The sequence below is a fragment of the Teleopsis dalmanni genome, chromosome 1, assembly GCF_002237135.1.
Source record: "Teleopsis dalmanni isolate 2A chromosome 1, ASM223713v2, whole genome shotgun sequence".
Classification (NCBI taxonomy): Eukaryota; Metazoa; Arthropoda; class Insecta; order Diptera; family Diopsidae; genus Teleopsis; species Teleopsis dalmanni.
In genome coordinates this window covers 56,832,959-56,846,921 of record NC_051846.1, presented here as the reverse complement: position 1 = coordinate 56,846,921, position 13,963 = coordinate 56,832,959, and positions in this window count along the sequence as shown.

The window sequence follows — 13,963 nt, the reverse complement described above, 5'->3', positions numbered from 1 at the left end:
TGAATTTTGAGCTTCAAGATATTGTTTACGATCTTTTTGGTAGCTTTACTGGTGCAACATATGCTCACTGCTTTGTGATACGAGTCTAAGGCTTTTTTATCGTTGTATTTTTCTCGTTTTATAAACAATTCACAATTTACTACTTTGTTATGCTGCATATGTACACCCGATCGTCTGTCCGCTTATCGTTGATCCCTTCTTCCCCCTACTTACTGTTTGTTTACTATGTTTGTTGGAGTTCGGTTATGTTTCTCCATCGCGTTCAGTTTAACGTGTCGACCCTGACTTTGTGCAATAATTTGTTGCTGATTTTTCTGTATTATTGTTGTTGTTATTGTTAATGCCTTTGCTTGTTGCTGTTGCTGTTGGTTTTTATAAAGTTCCAATGTTGGCGACATGTTGTCAGTCCAATTTCTTTAAGCTGTGCAATTCCTCTCGTGTTATTTGCTTTGCGCATATTTAAGTTAAATCTTTAAAAATTTATTCATGAGTTCTACGGTTTTTATTCCTGTATTCCTGCAGGCAACTTTTTCATGCTCATCACATTACAGCTGTGGCTCAAGGTAGAAATGTGTTTATGTATTCCTGGTGATTATAGGTTGTCATGCATTTAAAAATGTTTTCTTTGAAACCTTACTAACATGTTTGAGAACAGAAAATGTTATTTTACTCCTAAAAATTTATTAAAGTCAAACTAAGGTGTGTTTAACCAAAAATGGTTTTTCTTATATTCTGATGGGTTTTATCAATATTATATGCAGAATACGTTAAAATGAAGTCTTTTAAATATTGAGAATAATCACATTCACCAATTTATGTACATATCTTTTATTTGTATAACAATTCGTAATATTGTCATGTGAATAGAGCAAGATTTGTGATGTTTATAATATTTCTCTATGAAATTATCAATGAACATTATCTGTATTAAAAACTGTGTTTCTTCTTGCTTCAACAAATTTCTATATCCAATTCAAGTCGATGATATATTTCTGACATAAAATATTCCTCAAAAAGTATTCCCAGTAAGTCCCTCTTAGATACTAAACACTAGCTTTACTCTCATTATCATACTTAGATAAATGTACGTTGCGTTCAGATCACTGTTGTAACTTTTCCAGAAGCGCTCTTTTTTAAAATATAGGTCCAACAATTCTCTGTATAACAATTTCCTTAAAATAGGTCAAAGATCAAAACTCAATACTTTTGCAAGCATTTAAATCTATACAAGAGCACAAGCAAAATCATAATTTTTTGTAGCAGCAGTGCAGAGGTTAGAGTAAGGTTTCAAGATTTAACAAACCAGAATATAAATGAACTAAATTGCCTTATAATACCTTGTGACATCTCTGAGATATAATTTGAAACGCCTATGTTCAATCTCAAAGCTCTGTATAAGTTTACAATTGTCTGGCTTACAATTGTTATTTAGTTAATTTTTTTGTCTTCTATGAAGACTTTGTTCAAAAATTAAAGACGAGTTTTAGTTTTGCTCACTATGAAGCGTTTAAAAAAACTGATTTTGAATTGATTGATTTTTAAGTACGGCACGTACTTCAGCATAAGAATGCAAAAAAAGAAATATGATCTTATGCTGATGTAGTGTCTGGAAATTAATTACAAATTATGTTATTGTTCATATTTTACAATGAATAAATTATTAAAATGATAATATTTATTAAAAAATAATTTATTTGGTGATACTGGTAAATTTAAAGTGCTTCAATGTTTGCGTTGTTAACTTATATATGTTCGTCATATTTTTTCGGAAAGAAATTTTGTTTACTTCGGTTAACGTTTGTGATTTACTTTTGAAACGTCAAGAAAATAATCTATTTTTATTACATACCATTTCTGGAGAGAAGACAATCCTTTTGACTATAACAATGTTAAACACGAAAGATTATAGAGTAATAAAGATGAAGTGAAGATGAACAGAATGGTTCAAAGCACTTCATAGCAAAGTTGACATGATGTGTTGATTTTCATGGTTTGGCATGGATTGTCGACGACAATGTTTAATGCAAGAGATCAAGGAGTAACAGAGATGAATCAACTCAAAGTGCTTCAAAGGTCGATATTTATTAAAATACGATTATGCTATCTGCTGGGTGGAATTTCAAAGGAATCATTTTAACAGAACGATCAATTCTGATATGTATTATTATCAACTGCCTTTTCTGTTTAAAAAAGGTTTAGTGTTCCGCCAATATAATATAATGAAAGATCCTCTACAAGTATGGTAACTTGCCATAAGCTTTTACAGCTTGGGTGGGATATACCACCACACTTGCCTTATGCTAAAGATCTGTCAACTTCTGATTATTATATATTTCGGTGTCTACAACATTTTTTAGACATTAAAAACTTTGTTTCAAATGAGGAGGTAAAAAAAATCACTTCATTTAAACTTGGAATTATATTACTGTCTTTAATTAAATAAATTTGTATTTAAAAAAATAGGTCCATGCAGTTTTAAGAAATTGCATTTTAAAAAAATTTTTAAATAACCACTTTATGAGAAGCAACATACTTCTTATTTGCATTTTAATGAAATTTGGCTGAGAATCTAATAAATAATTTTAAGAATTAAAATTGTTTGCATTGAAGAACTTCTATTAACTAACTATTCATTTAAAAAAAATATAATCTTTTTGTCTACATTTTAAATATTTATTTATTATTTATGATTTGGATTTTTAATTAAAGTTTTCAGGTGAAGTTTTCAGAATGGTGTTAATAATTTCAGAAACCTTTTAAAAAATAAATTAATCCTACAGCTTACAGTGAACAAATTAACTTAATATATGTCACAAATACCTTCATAAATATATAATTTATTAAGATATTAGATATAGGATTAGATAAGATATTATTAAATATTTATTAAATTTATTTTCAACATTGGTAGGGACTATTTAACTTAATAGAAACTATTGTATTTAATAGAGAGGTTTCGAAAAGTAGTGAACTACACCAACAAAAATTTTGTTTATATTATTTTAAATTAATTGAATTTTTGACTGACCATACATCTGTTTCAAGTATTACCAAAATTGTAAATAATTTTTAGACCGCAGGTACCAAGCGTTAAACTTATATTCAGTCAAATTGGAAGCTCAAAATCGATGTTAATTACCCAACTGACTCAAAGCCGTACATAATTTATATGTTCTAACTTGAAGTTTTGTTAATTTGTTGTAAAAATTCATTATCGAATTCAATTACATGGTAATGTTATAACAAACTTATTAACTAGCTACAGAATAATTTAATTAAATATTTAAACTGAAATAGGAAATTCCTAGTTACTTATCCTTTGGCTATTTATAATTCCAGTACACATTTTTATCTACCTTATTGGCGAAGTGCTCTTTGAATATACAACTTTACTGATGTACTGGCTAAATTTCATAAAATTTCAGGCTAATAGAAAAAGAGTTATTACAATAGAAATAATAGCATGGTTGTACTGTAGTAAGAGTTTTTGGTTTAAACTTGATAGAACTTCAGACGGAATGTTTTAATAAAAAACTCAAAATCATGAGTTGTAAATATAAATTTGTAAATATCTTGAATGAATTAGGCGGTTTAAAAACGATCTTGATGCGATTTTAGCTAACATGAAGTAATACAAAGTAATCTATAATCATAGTCAGTAGATATAAAGGTTTTAATGGATCAAGTGAAGTCCGCGGACACAGTGTACAAAATAATGTTTCTACAAAATTTAGGTATTGACAGCAATTATAAACATTATTTTAAACTGGAGTTTTATGGGTCTATACAAGAAATAATGCAGTATTAAAAGTAGATTATGTTGTCTAATCTTCCACAAAGGGTTAAGAGTGTTATTGATGGGCGTGGGTTGAATTATTATGTTCCGTTATCATATGAATTAATAAACTTTACAAAGTTTCACTTTAATCTACATTTTCTAAATTCATCTGCAAGTACCATTTAATCAGGATTTAACTACAAAGATGATCGAATGAATAGCATTATTTAAGTTGTTTTTGTGGACATCACCCCACGTATTATATTTTTATTCAATAAGAAAATAAAAAAAGAAAAACACAACAAAAATAAAAAAATAAATAAATAAAAAATGATTAAAATCTGTTTCAAGAATAATAATTTATTAAAAATATCTTTAAAAAATAATAAATTGCCTAAGAAACAAAGCATTTGATAAAAGTTTATTTATCTTTTTGAATAAAAATTCATCAATAATACAATTTAATTAATATTTATCAAATCACACTAACAACACAACACATTTGAAATATACTAATAAAAATGCCTATTTAAATAAGTTTTTTCAATTCAATTTAAGCACATAAATGACCACCATTTTACAGATCCCCACACTTTTAATTTGATTAGCTTCTCTGTCTAATAAAAAGCTTAATCTGACGATAAAAAAAACTGAATCGAATGTAAAGATTTGACCCGTACGGCGTCTTTGGCTGGTAACCTTAACAAACACAAATCAGATTTGGTGTTTAAAACAACAAAAAACAACAGAAAAAAACAATAAATAAAACAATGCAGTGACAACAGCCCAAAATTGAAAAGCGTCAACGCATTAATTTTCAAACCATTCTTATTAGAATTTTTGTTTTGATGTTTTCTTTCATTTGATTTGCTTGCTTTTATCTGCTGCTTCTGCATTTAATTAAAAAATGTAAACAATAACAAGGAAAAGACAAACAAAACAAATTATAAAGTAAAAGACTTTGACGAGAAAAAAATGGATTTCTTGTTGGTTTTAAAGCTACGGGAGATAACAGTTCAAAAAAGAGTTCCAATTGAGAAACTGCTCAACTCTTCATATATATGTAAATATAGTGATGCCACATGGTTTAATTTCAAAAACAAATATCTAAGCGAATATCATGATGATTTATTTTATGTTAGAGTTTATTTACTTTTGAAAAGAGTTGTTAAACATATAATACATAGTGTACTCTAAGAAAAATGATACAGTTAAATTAAGTTATTAAGAAGATAAAAATTATTGATCATTTTTGTTAAATCGAAAATGTTCCCATTTCGACTCATTCTCTCCTTAACGTGAATTGAAATTTTAAAAATTATATATGCAATACATTTCACAATATCAATCAGCCCGAACCTTTCTTTCGCATCGCAACATTTTGTATGAACTGTATATTTAAACCTAAATACTCACGAGTACATATGTACGATTGTTAGATTGATAATGGTACTCTGATAAGATAATATATAATAATTATATAGTTAATTATTCAAACAGCATAAAACCAATGCTATAAGTCGATTAATGCTAGTGGATCCACAATAATGCACCCTTCAATTTATGGATTACATCTATTGGTGTATTTTTTTTTATTATTTGAGTTTTTTGAAATATATTATGGTGGAGTGCACTAACAATTGTTTAGTAAATTCATTTAAATATAGAAAATGATAGTAATTGTAAAAGAAACCATTATTTGTTTTTTTGTTTTATTTATTTCTTATATTATTATCGCAGATTAGTATTAAATATGTTAATGTAAATATAAGAAAAGTATCTGGAGATTGTCGTAATGAACAAAAAACCATTTGTGATTTATGGATACGTAGATATTATTTAATTTTTTGTTATTGTAATTCTTATGTAAGTATGTTTGCATGTGAATATCAGAAGATTAGCCAAATGTTTTAAACGTCTAAATCCATTTCAATGTTACTCTGTTATTATCATATCCTTTTTCCAAGACACTACCAATTAAAGTATCCATTTGCATAGTGAGTAAGAGTTCACTTTTAATTCAAAAACCGTTTTTTGTTGGCATAACTGTTTTTTTATTTGTCAGCTATTGCTTATCGTTTCATAAGTATTAAATAATGGTGGTTACTAGATCATCTATGGCATATCAAAGGGAACTTGGCATATGGCACAAAATTCAAAAAATACATAAATATTTTTTAAATAAAATTCAAAGACAAGTTAAGCGTTCGAGGGAAAATAGTTTTCCAGTGCACTTTTTAAATATATAAGTATAATAAATGAACAAATAGTTAGTAATAAATCTGAGTTTTCTGACTATTTATTAGTTCCTTGTCGGATAAAACTATAGCTTGCTACAGTATGCTGATCTTTTTTTCGAGTCAGCGCAACGGGGCACTTTTACTCATTGATAACTGGGGGTACGACAGGGTCCCACCCATCTCATTGACTAATTTATGTATTCCTTATAGTTATAGTCAAGCTATTAATAATTATTTTGTACATTATTTGAGAATAAGTTATATATATTTTATATAAACACAATAAAATTACTGAAAATAAATTTTCATTATTGCGATGAAATATCACGACATCATCACAATACTTTTAATATGGCAGCACTCATCACAATCAATTCCAGCAACCGGTTAATGTTTGTTCTCTGTTATTTTTTCTTGGTTGCTCTCTCATTAGTTATTATGGGTTGGCTTGTCGATAAAAAGATCGTCAACAAGTTTCAGTCGTTGCTAAGCTTTTCGGTTTTGTGGACGTCTTGTGTAACGTCGGTCGACTTAATTATTTATTGACCAATTTGTCTCTATATTAAAGCGCGCTTTTCTAGTTTTTCATTTTATAATAACAAACTAACTTCAAAAAGAAACTGGGCAACGTTGTTTAACAAGAACCGTATATGTGCAGATACTACATATGAGTAGCGATCAAATTGATTAGAGATTTAGTGATAAATTATTCCACAAATCCACGACGATCAAGTGATGTGGTTGTTAGTTGATGTTGATGTCTAGTGAAGTTTTGAGTCTGTTGTAAAGTCAATTAGTGTTGGTTTTTTGTTGTAACAAGTGGCCGTGTTTTTGTGATTTAATGCGGATGTAGATGCTCGCATAATAAACAAGATAACAATAAAAAAAGAAGAAATAAAAATTTCTATACTAAAAATATACTAAAAACCAGAAATAAATTTAATCTTGAATTACTCTTATAAAATTGTTCTGCTTGAAGTGCTATTCTGATACTATATTCTTAATTCCCTACTATGTGTTTAAATTTTGCTTAATTTAGCAAAAATATATTGAAATAATAGACATATTGTTTAACAAGAAAGTAAGTATATCAAATTTTCGACACTTATTAATAATCTTATTAAGTATGTATGCTACTTGTAAATGTAATATATTTCTTTAAAATTCTAAATTTACTAATATTCGGCATACTCTTGTACCGGCCAAGAAAAACTTGCACAAATCGTTGGCTTACAAAACTAGTTATGCTTTATATGAAAAAAGATACATTTTTTTTATTAAAATAAAATAACTGCAAATTGTTGCAAACAACTTAGAATTCAATTTTTGCTTCAATTTAATTTTTTTTACTAGACTTTAAACAACTATTTCTAATACAGGGTTTTGTAAATTTACAAAATAAACTTTATTAATTATAAGATTTTTTAAAAATTAGTGCTAATGATTAAAATGCGAGGAAAATTATTATTAAATAAAAAAATAAATTTTTTTTATATGTACTTTATATGTATATATTTTTCGACAATTCTATACTAAAGTATAATAATTTTGGAAGTAAAATTTCTTAATCTATAAATATACTATATACATATTCTTAATTCAAAGTGCATAAATATACTCGTATCTACATTAAATATTTATCGAAGGTTTTACCAATTTTTTCAAGAACAATCAATAGCCAAACAATTAAAACTTCTTACAGTGCTTAAAAAAAATTAATTTATAATAATTCTTCTTGACGGTTGCCCACGCTTTGCATTTATTTATTTTTACTTATTTCGTTCTTAAACCTCCAGGCACTCCAAAGATAGATAGAGTACTTTTATTTTAATATACAAGTATTTTCTTGATGTCTTTTTTCTCTTACTAGATAGTAAGGCTGTAGTTTTGTTTATTGTTGTTGTTCAAAAATCAGCCCACATTTTTTAAGTTAAAACTGCTTTAGATCTTAACATGTTTGCTGTTTTCTATTTTCGCATTGGAAATTGTGCGTTTCTGCTCTGATTTCATCTTCACATATGATATTTTATGCGCTACAGATACAAATATTGTAGCTATTTTTCTGCTAGTAAACATGAAATACGTGTAGGATATAAAATTCAAAGTTTTGATATATTAACGCCTAAGGTATTGATTGGCGTGGCACAGGCTCCAGGTTTGTTATATCAAATTAAGCAGATTTAATTTAATGAAGGAAATACAAGATAAGTTTTATAATTGCTTTTTTTTATGTAACCAAAGTCTGAGATTTAAATTATAATTAATTACTAACAAATGCCAGCAACAAAGTCAAACTAAGTTGTTTTTGAATAATTTATTACAAAGATTATTAAACCAATAGATAGCGATTTTATATGCTATGAAGTTTTCCGCTCTAGACTGTGTCCATTTAAACACATAATCTTTTGTATTTTTTATGCAAAATAAAATTTAAAATAAATACTATATACTATTTAAACTGACCGCCAGTGTGACTTAAGTCGATATTATTTTTATTTTTAAGACTTTAATGTAGTTTTTATCAAAATATTTTGTAACAGAAATAGTTCTAGCATTAGGCATTCAAATAGGTTATGCAGAGCAGAAATAAATAAACACATTTGTAGATTTATTTAAAACATGAAAAAAAGTAGGTAATTGTTTTTAACAAACTACTATTAAAGTAAGGTGTTATTAATTTATTTCGATGAATATTCAGATAAAAATTAATTAGATAATAATTTAATGTTACTATATCTAATTTAAATAATGATCGGTTTCGAAATTTTTGCAGTTCGTTTATAGTTCGAACAGTTAAGAATCATTATCTACAAATAGTTTTTTTTACTAAGAATGGAGTTGATATCATTTTAAGCCTACAATTTATCTGTTTGAAAGCTGATATATATAGAATTGTGGAATATCGTCTCATGGTATTTTGAGCATTATATTTAATATGTTTGTAGACCATAAGACAAGTACTTTAAGTTACAGTTCATAAATTCAAACATTCTTTTAAGGGACATGAAGTATTTTTTTTATAAGATAAAATTTGACTAGCAAAGAAACTAAAAGTAAATCTATTAAATTGTGACAACACTGGATTGTTTTAACAGAACTTTAAATTTAACATATTAATATGTTAAATATTAGCAATAAATGCTATTTTACAAAATTCTAAGTCTAAGGTTTATCTTCTTGTTGTTATTGCAGCTCATATATATTTCTAAAAATTTAATAGTTTCTTTGTAATGAAGCATATTTATATATAACTTTTAAATAAATTCGTCTATTTTTACGTACGATTAATTTTTCTGCCAAGTAAATACAAATAGACTTTATCTTTTTTTTTTTTTTTTTTTTTTTTTTTTTTTTTTTTTTTTTTTTTGCGGCAAGGAGGAGTGGAATGCCTACGCACTGACCACCTTCCGGCGCCCCGGAAGGTGAGTGCCCGACTCGCACGGGCTAAACCGCTCCCCCTCATTTCTAGAGACCTTTTTCTACCCCGGGACTACGTTAGTATTACTTCGAGGTAGGGTCCCTATTAGTCATTTAAGACTTCCATCGGTGTGCCTTGCGTCCAGGCTCCGCTACTGTTGCAGATAATTAATCTTGCCCTACAGTCTACTTTTTCCAATCTCAGAGTATGTGTTCCGGTTCTCACTTGTGCTCTTCGTTTAAGATTAGATTGCGTCCAGATCTTTCTTCTTTTCTCTTAGAACATTTCCGATGAATTGCGTGATTTTGTTCCAGTTTTCTGCTCGTTCTATCATTTTTTCTACAATATTATCTACTGTAAAGTGACCTATATATCCTGCAAGTAGTGTTCTTTCCCCACGCCATCTTTCGCAGTTGAAGAAAGTATGCTCAGCATTGTCCTCGACTGATCCGCAATATATACAGTTGGGCTGCTCTGCTTTTTGCATTCTATATAGATATTTTCGAAAATATCCATGACCAGATAGGAACTGTGTGACATAATAGTCAATCTCGCCGAAATTTCTTTCCGTCCACGACTTTACGTTCGGAATCAGCTTTGCCGTCCATCTTCCTCTTAAATCGGAGTTCCACCGTTGTTGCCAGATCTGAAAAGTTTGTTCTCTTATATCTTGAAGGTCTGTTGAGTTGCTTGTCGATCTCTGTTTCCAGCGTTTCTTCCGTTCATGTGCCTGAAGGTCGATAGGGATGATTCCACTAATCACCAGAACTGCAGGCTCGGATACGGTTCGATATGCAGAAGCTACCCGAAGTGCAGCAGTCCGCTGTACAGCTGCGTAAACTTTCCTCCTACATTCAACCTTTAAGGCGTTTGCCCAAATCTCGCACCCGTAAAGTAATATTTGATTTGTGGTCGCCATAAGTAATTTTCTTTTACTCTGGGTAGGACCTCTCACGTTAGCCATCAGTCTTCCTAGCATCGTAACAACTTTGCTTGCTTTTGCCGCTGCTTGTTTTATTTGAGCCCAATAAGACAACTTAGAGTCTAGTTTCACCCCCAAGTATTTGATCTCCTTTTTCGTATATATGGTGCTGTCGCAAACGAGCATTCCAATTTCCAACGGTATATTACGTTTAGTGAGTACCAGCAATTCAGTCTTTTCGGTGGCGAGTTTAAGACCGTGTGCATTTAGCCAATTTTGCACTTGTATCATCACCATGTTGAGCTTCCGCTGAGCGTTTTCCGTATTTCTTGCCGTAATTACTGCTGCAATATCATCTGCGAAAGCAACGAGGTGTGTGTCATCAGGCATCTTGGATTGCAGGATTCCATCATATACCACGTTCCACAAATCGGGGCCCAAAATAGATCCTTGTGCTACACCTGAGTTGATACATTTTTCTCTTTGTCCTTCCTGAGTATCATAGACAAGTAGGCGATCTTTCAAGTAGCTGCGGATCATCTTCATTAAATACGGGGCAATTCTGAATTTAGTACCTAGAGATTTTAGAATACTTTTCCACTCTACGCTGTTGAAGGCATTTCGAACATCAAGTGTTGCGAGAAGCACTATCCTCCGCGAGTAATGGTTTCCCGTTTGTGCAGTTTCTACTGTATTTACTATGTCTTCTATAGCTCCTAGTGTTGATCTGCCATTTCTGAAGCCATGTTGTCTACTTAAGAGGCCGCCGGCGTCGTTTATCGCCGCAGCGAGTCTTGGTTTTAGTAATTTTTCAAGCAGTTTACCCGCGGTGTCTAGTAAACAAAGTGGCCGATATGCTTCTGCTAGCTCAGGGTTTCCTTTTCCTTTGCTTATCAGAGTAAGCTTCTGTTTCTTCCATGCTTCCGGAAAGACTCCGTTAACTAGACATATGTTGTACATGTCCAATAATATTCTTGATCGGTCTTTTGCTAAAATTTTTAGAACTTCAAAAGGAATCCCATCCGGCCCTGGAGCTCTATTATTTTTTAATGAGTTCACTGCTTTTATTAATTCTTGCTCTGTAAATTGCGGTGAGCTTTCCTCTATATGCAACTCTTCATTGTCCTGTAGTGGAACATGTGTCGGAAAGAGTGAATCAACTATATTTTTCATTCTATGTGATTCGAAAATAGGGGGCGGTTGTCTAGACCCCAACTTTTTTAACACGATTTGGTACCCCAGCCCCCAAGGATTATTGTTTATATCATTTCGGAGCTCTTCCCACTTTCGTTTTTTGCTTTTAGCTATTTCCAACTTTAATGTCTTCCTGGCGAGTTTATATTCAGCTGTTTCTGCTTCTGCCAAATTTCTTCTTCGGGTCCTGGAAAGTCTTCGCCTACATTGAAGGCAATTTCTTCTTAATTGAGCAATGTCCTCTGTCCACCAATAGGTAGCTTTTCTGTGAGTTCTCGTTCCAATTTTTGGCATTGATGCGTTGCAAGCTTTTGTTATGATTTGCATAGTTTGCGTTACTCGTGTTCTTGCATCATTTGCGAATTGAGTTTCTAAGGTGCTTCTGTCGAGAGTGGTGAGAAAATTTGTGATATTTAGCTGCTCGAGCTTCCATTTTCGTGTTCCTCGTCGTATATCACTCGATACTTGCGTATTACTAATCTCAAAATCGTATTTTATATATTGATGATCGCTGCCGGTGTATTCTTCAAGTACTTTCCAGTTCTTGATTGCACCTGCAAATCTGTCTGAAACTAAAGTAATATCGGGAATTGTGCCTTCACATCCGGGTCTTCTGAAAGTTGCGGTGTTGCCAGTGTTTGCTATTGCCAGTCCTAATCTAGCTGCCATGTCCAGAACGCGTCTACCTCGAGAGTTTGTCGAAGATGAACCCCATTCTATTGCCCTTGCGTTGAAGTCGCCTGCAATAATTACTGGTCCTTCAAACTCTTTGGCTGTATCCTCAATATTATTGAGTTTTAATTGAAATTCGTCTATGAGGTCGTTTGGCGACAAGTAGCAACTCATTATTGTGCAGTCTTGAGTTTTAATCCACACGTAACTATTTTCGGCACCACTGTTTGTTGTAATAATAGAACCGTTCGGCGGTAGCCAGAGGGCTGCTGTACCAGTGGTATCTTCGAACCAGTTTCCTGTGGGTATTTTTCTGTATTGCTCACTGATAATCACTACTTTTGTATTTTTTTCAAGTACTATTTGCGATAGAAGACCATCTGCCGTTTTACTTCGATGCATGTTTCCTTGAAGAATTGTCATCTTTTATTAATAAGCGATTTCCTAGATTTTACGCATCTTCCTGTTCCTGGTAAGTGATCGAATGTTGTAAGTCCTTCCTTCAAACATAGGCAGCACTTTGGCGGGTTGGTACAATCTCGCATTTTGTGGCCATTTTCTCCGCATCGGATGCAAAGTCCTTTTCTGTCGGGCCCTTTGCAGTTATGCTGAAGGTGTCCAATATCAAAGCATTTGAAACATCTCTTCGTTTCCTCGAGTGGTTTCATTCTACACCTGACAAGACCTACTCGAATACGGTTTTCTTTGAGCAACTTTTTCGCTGATTCCGCAGAGATGGATATGTATGCTCTTCGTTGTTCTCTGGAATTTGCGCCAGATATTCTAACGTTTATTTCCTCCAGAGGACTTTGAAGCTGGTTTCTTACTGCTGTTATGACTTCGTCCTCGCTTGTAAGACTATCCAAGTCACGAATCTCTATTTTCATATATGCTTTTAGTTCAGTAACTGTTACTGCTTCTCCCATTTTCACTTTGATCTCTGTGCAGAAGTCGTCTCTCTTTCCTCCTTTTTCGAGCTCCAGGAGTACCGCTCCACTGTTTGTTTTCCGAACCGATCGAATTGCTATATCGGCGGTTTCCGGCTTAACTTTTGTTCGCAATTCCTTTAAAATATCTGCGTAGGTGTGACCTTCTGTGGGCCGAACAAGAACGGCTTCTCGTTTTAAACGAGGTCTATTTCTGTCTCGCTTTTGTTTCTCCTTATCCATTTGTTTGTTCCCGTTGGAGTCCTGCGTTTTTGCTTTTCTTCTTGAGACTGTCTGCCACTTTTCCGCTTCTATTCTTTTAGAGGCCTCTGGGGTTGGGACCTCCTTTTCTAATAGAAGTTTCTTGCCACTTCTTTTAGCAGCTGGGCTTGTCGCAGTTCGCTTTGGTCGAACTGCAACAAGTGCAGCCGGTTGTATTGTTTCAGCTGTAAGAGCGCCTTGGCTTGTTTTTTCAGCAGTCATGCGTTTTTCCTCTGCGCTCCAGTTGTGACGATAGCTGTCTGCTATCTCTAGTAATTCCCAAAGTTCAGATATGCCGTCTCTGATCTCTAGCGAAATGTTTCGTTGTCTCTGCGCAACTTGTTTCATCCTGTCTATAATGGTTTTGCATTTATTTAACGTCACTGTTTCTTCTGCTCTCATTTTCTGAATGTATTCACACCTAGGTGAGCTGGATGCTATCGCTGGTGCTCTAGATATATCTGGTGTGCCTAAAGTTTTTGAATTGCTCGAGCTTGTGGCAATCTTTTGTATAGGCTTTTCGCAGTTTTGCGAGGTCGCGGGTGATCGCTG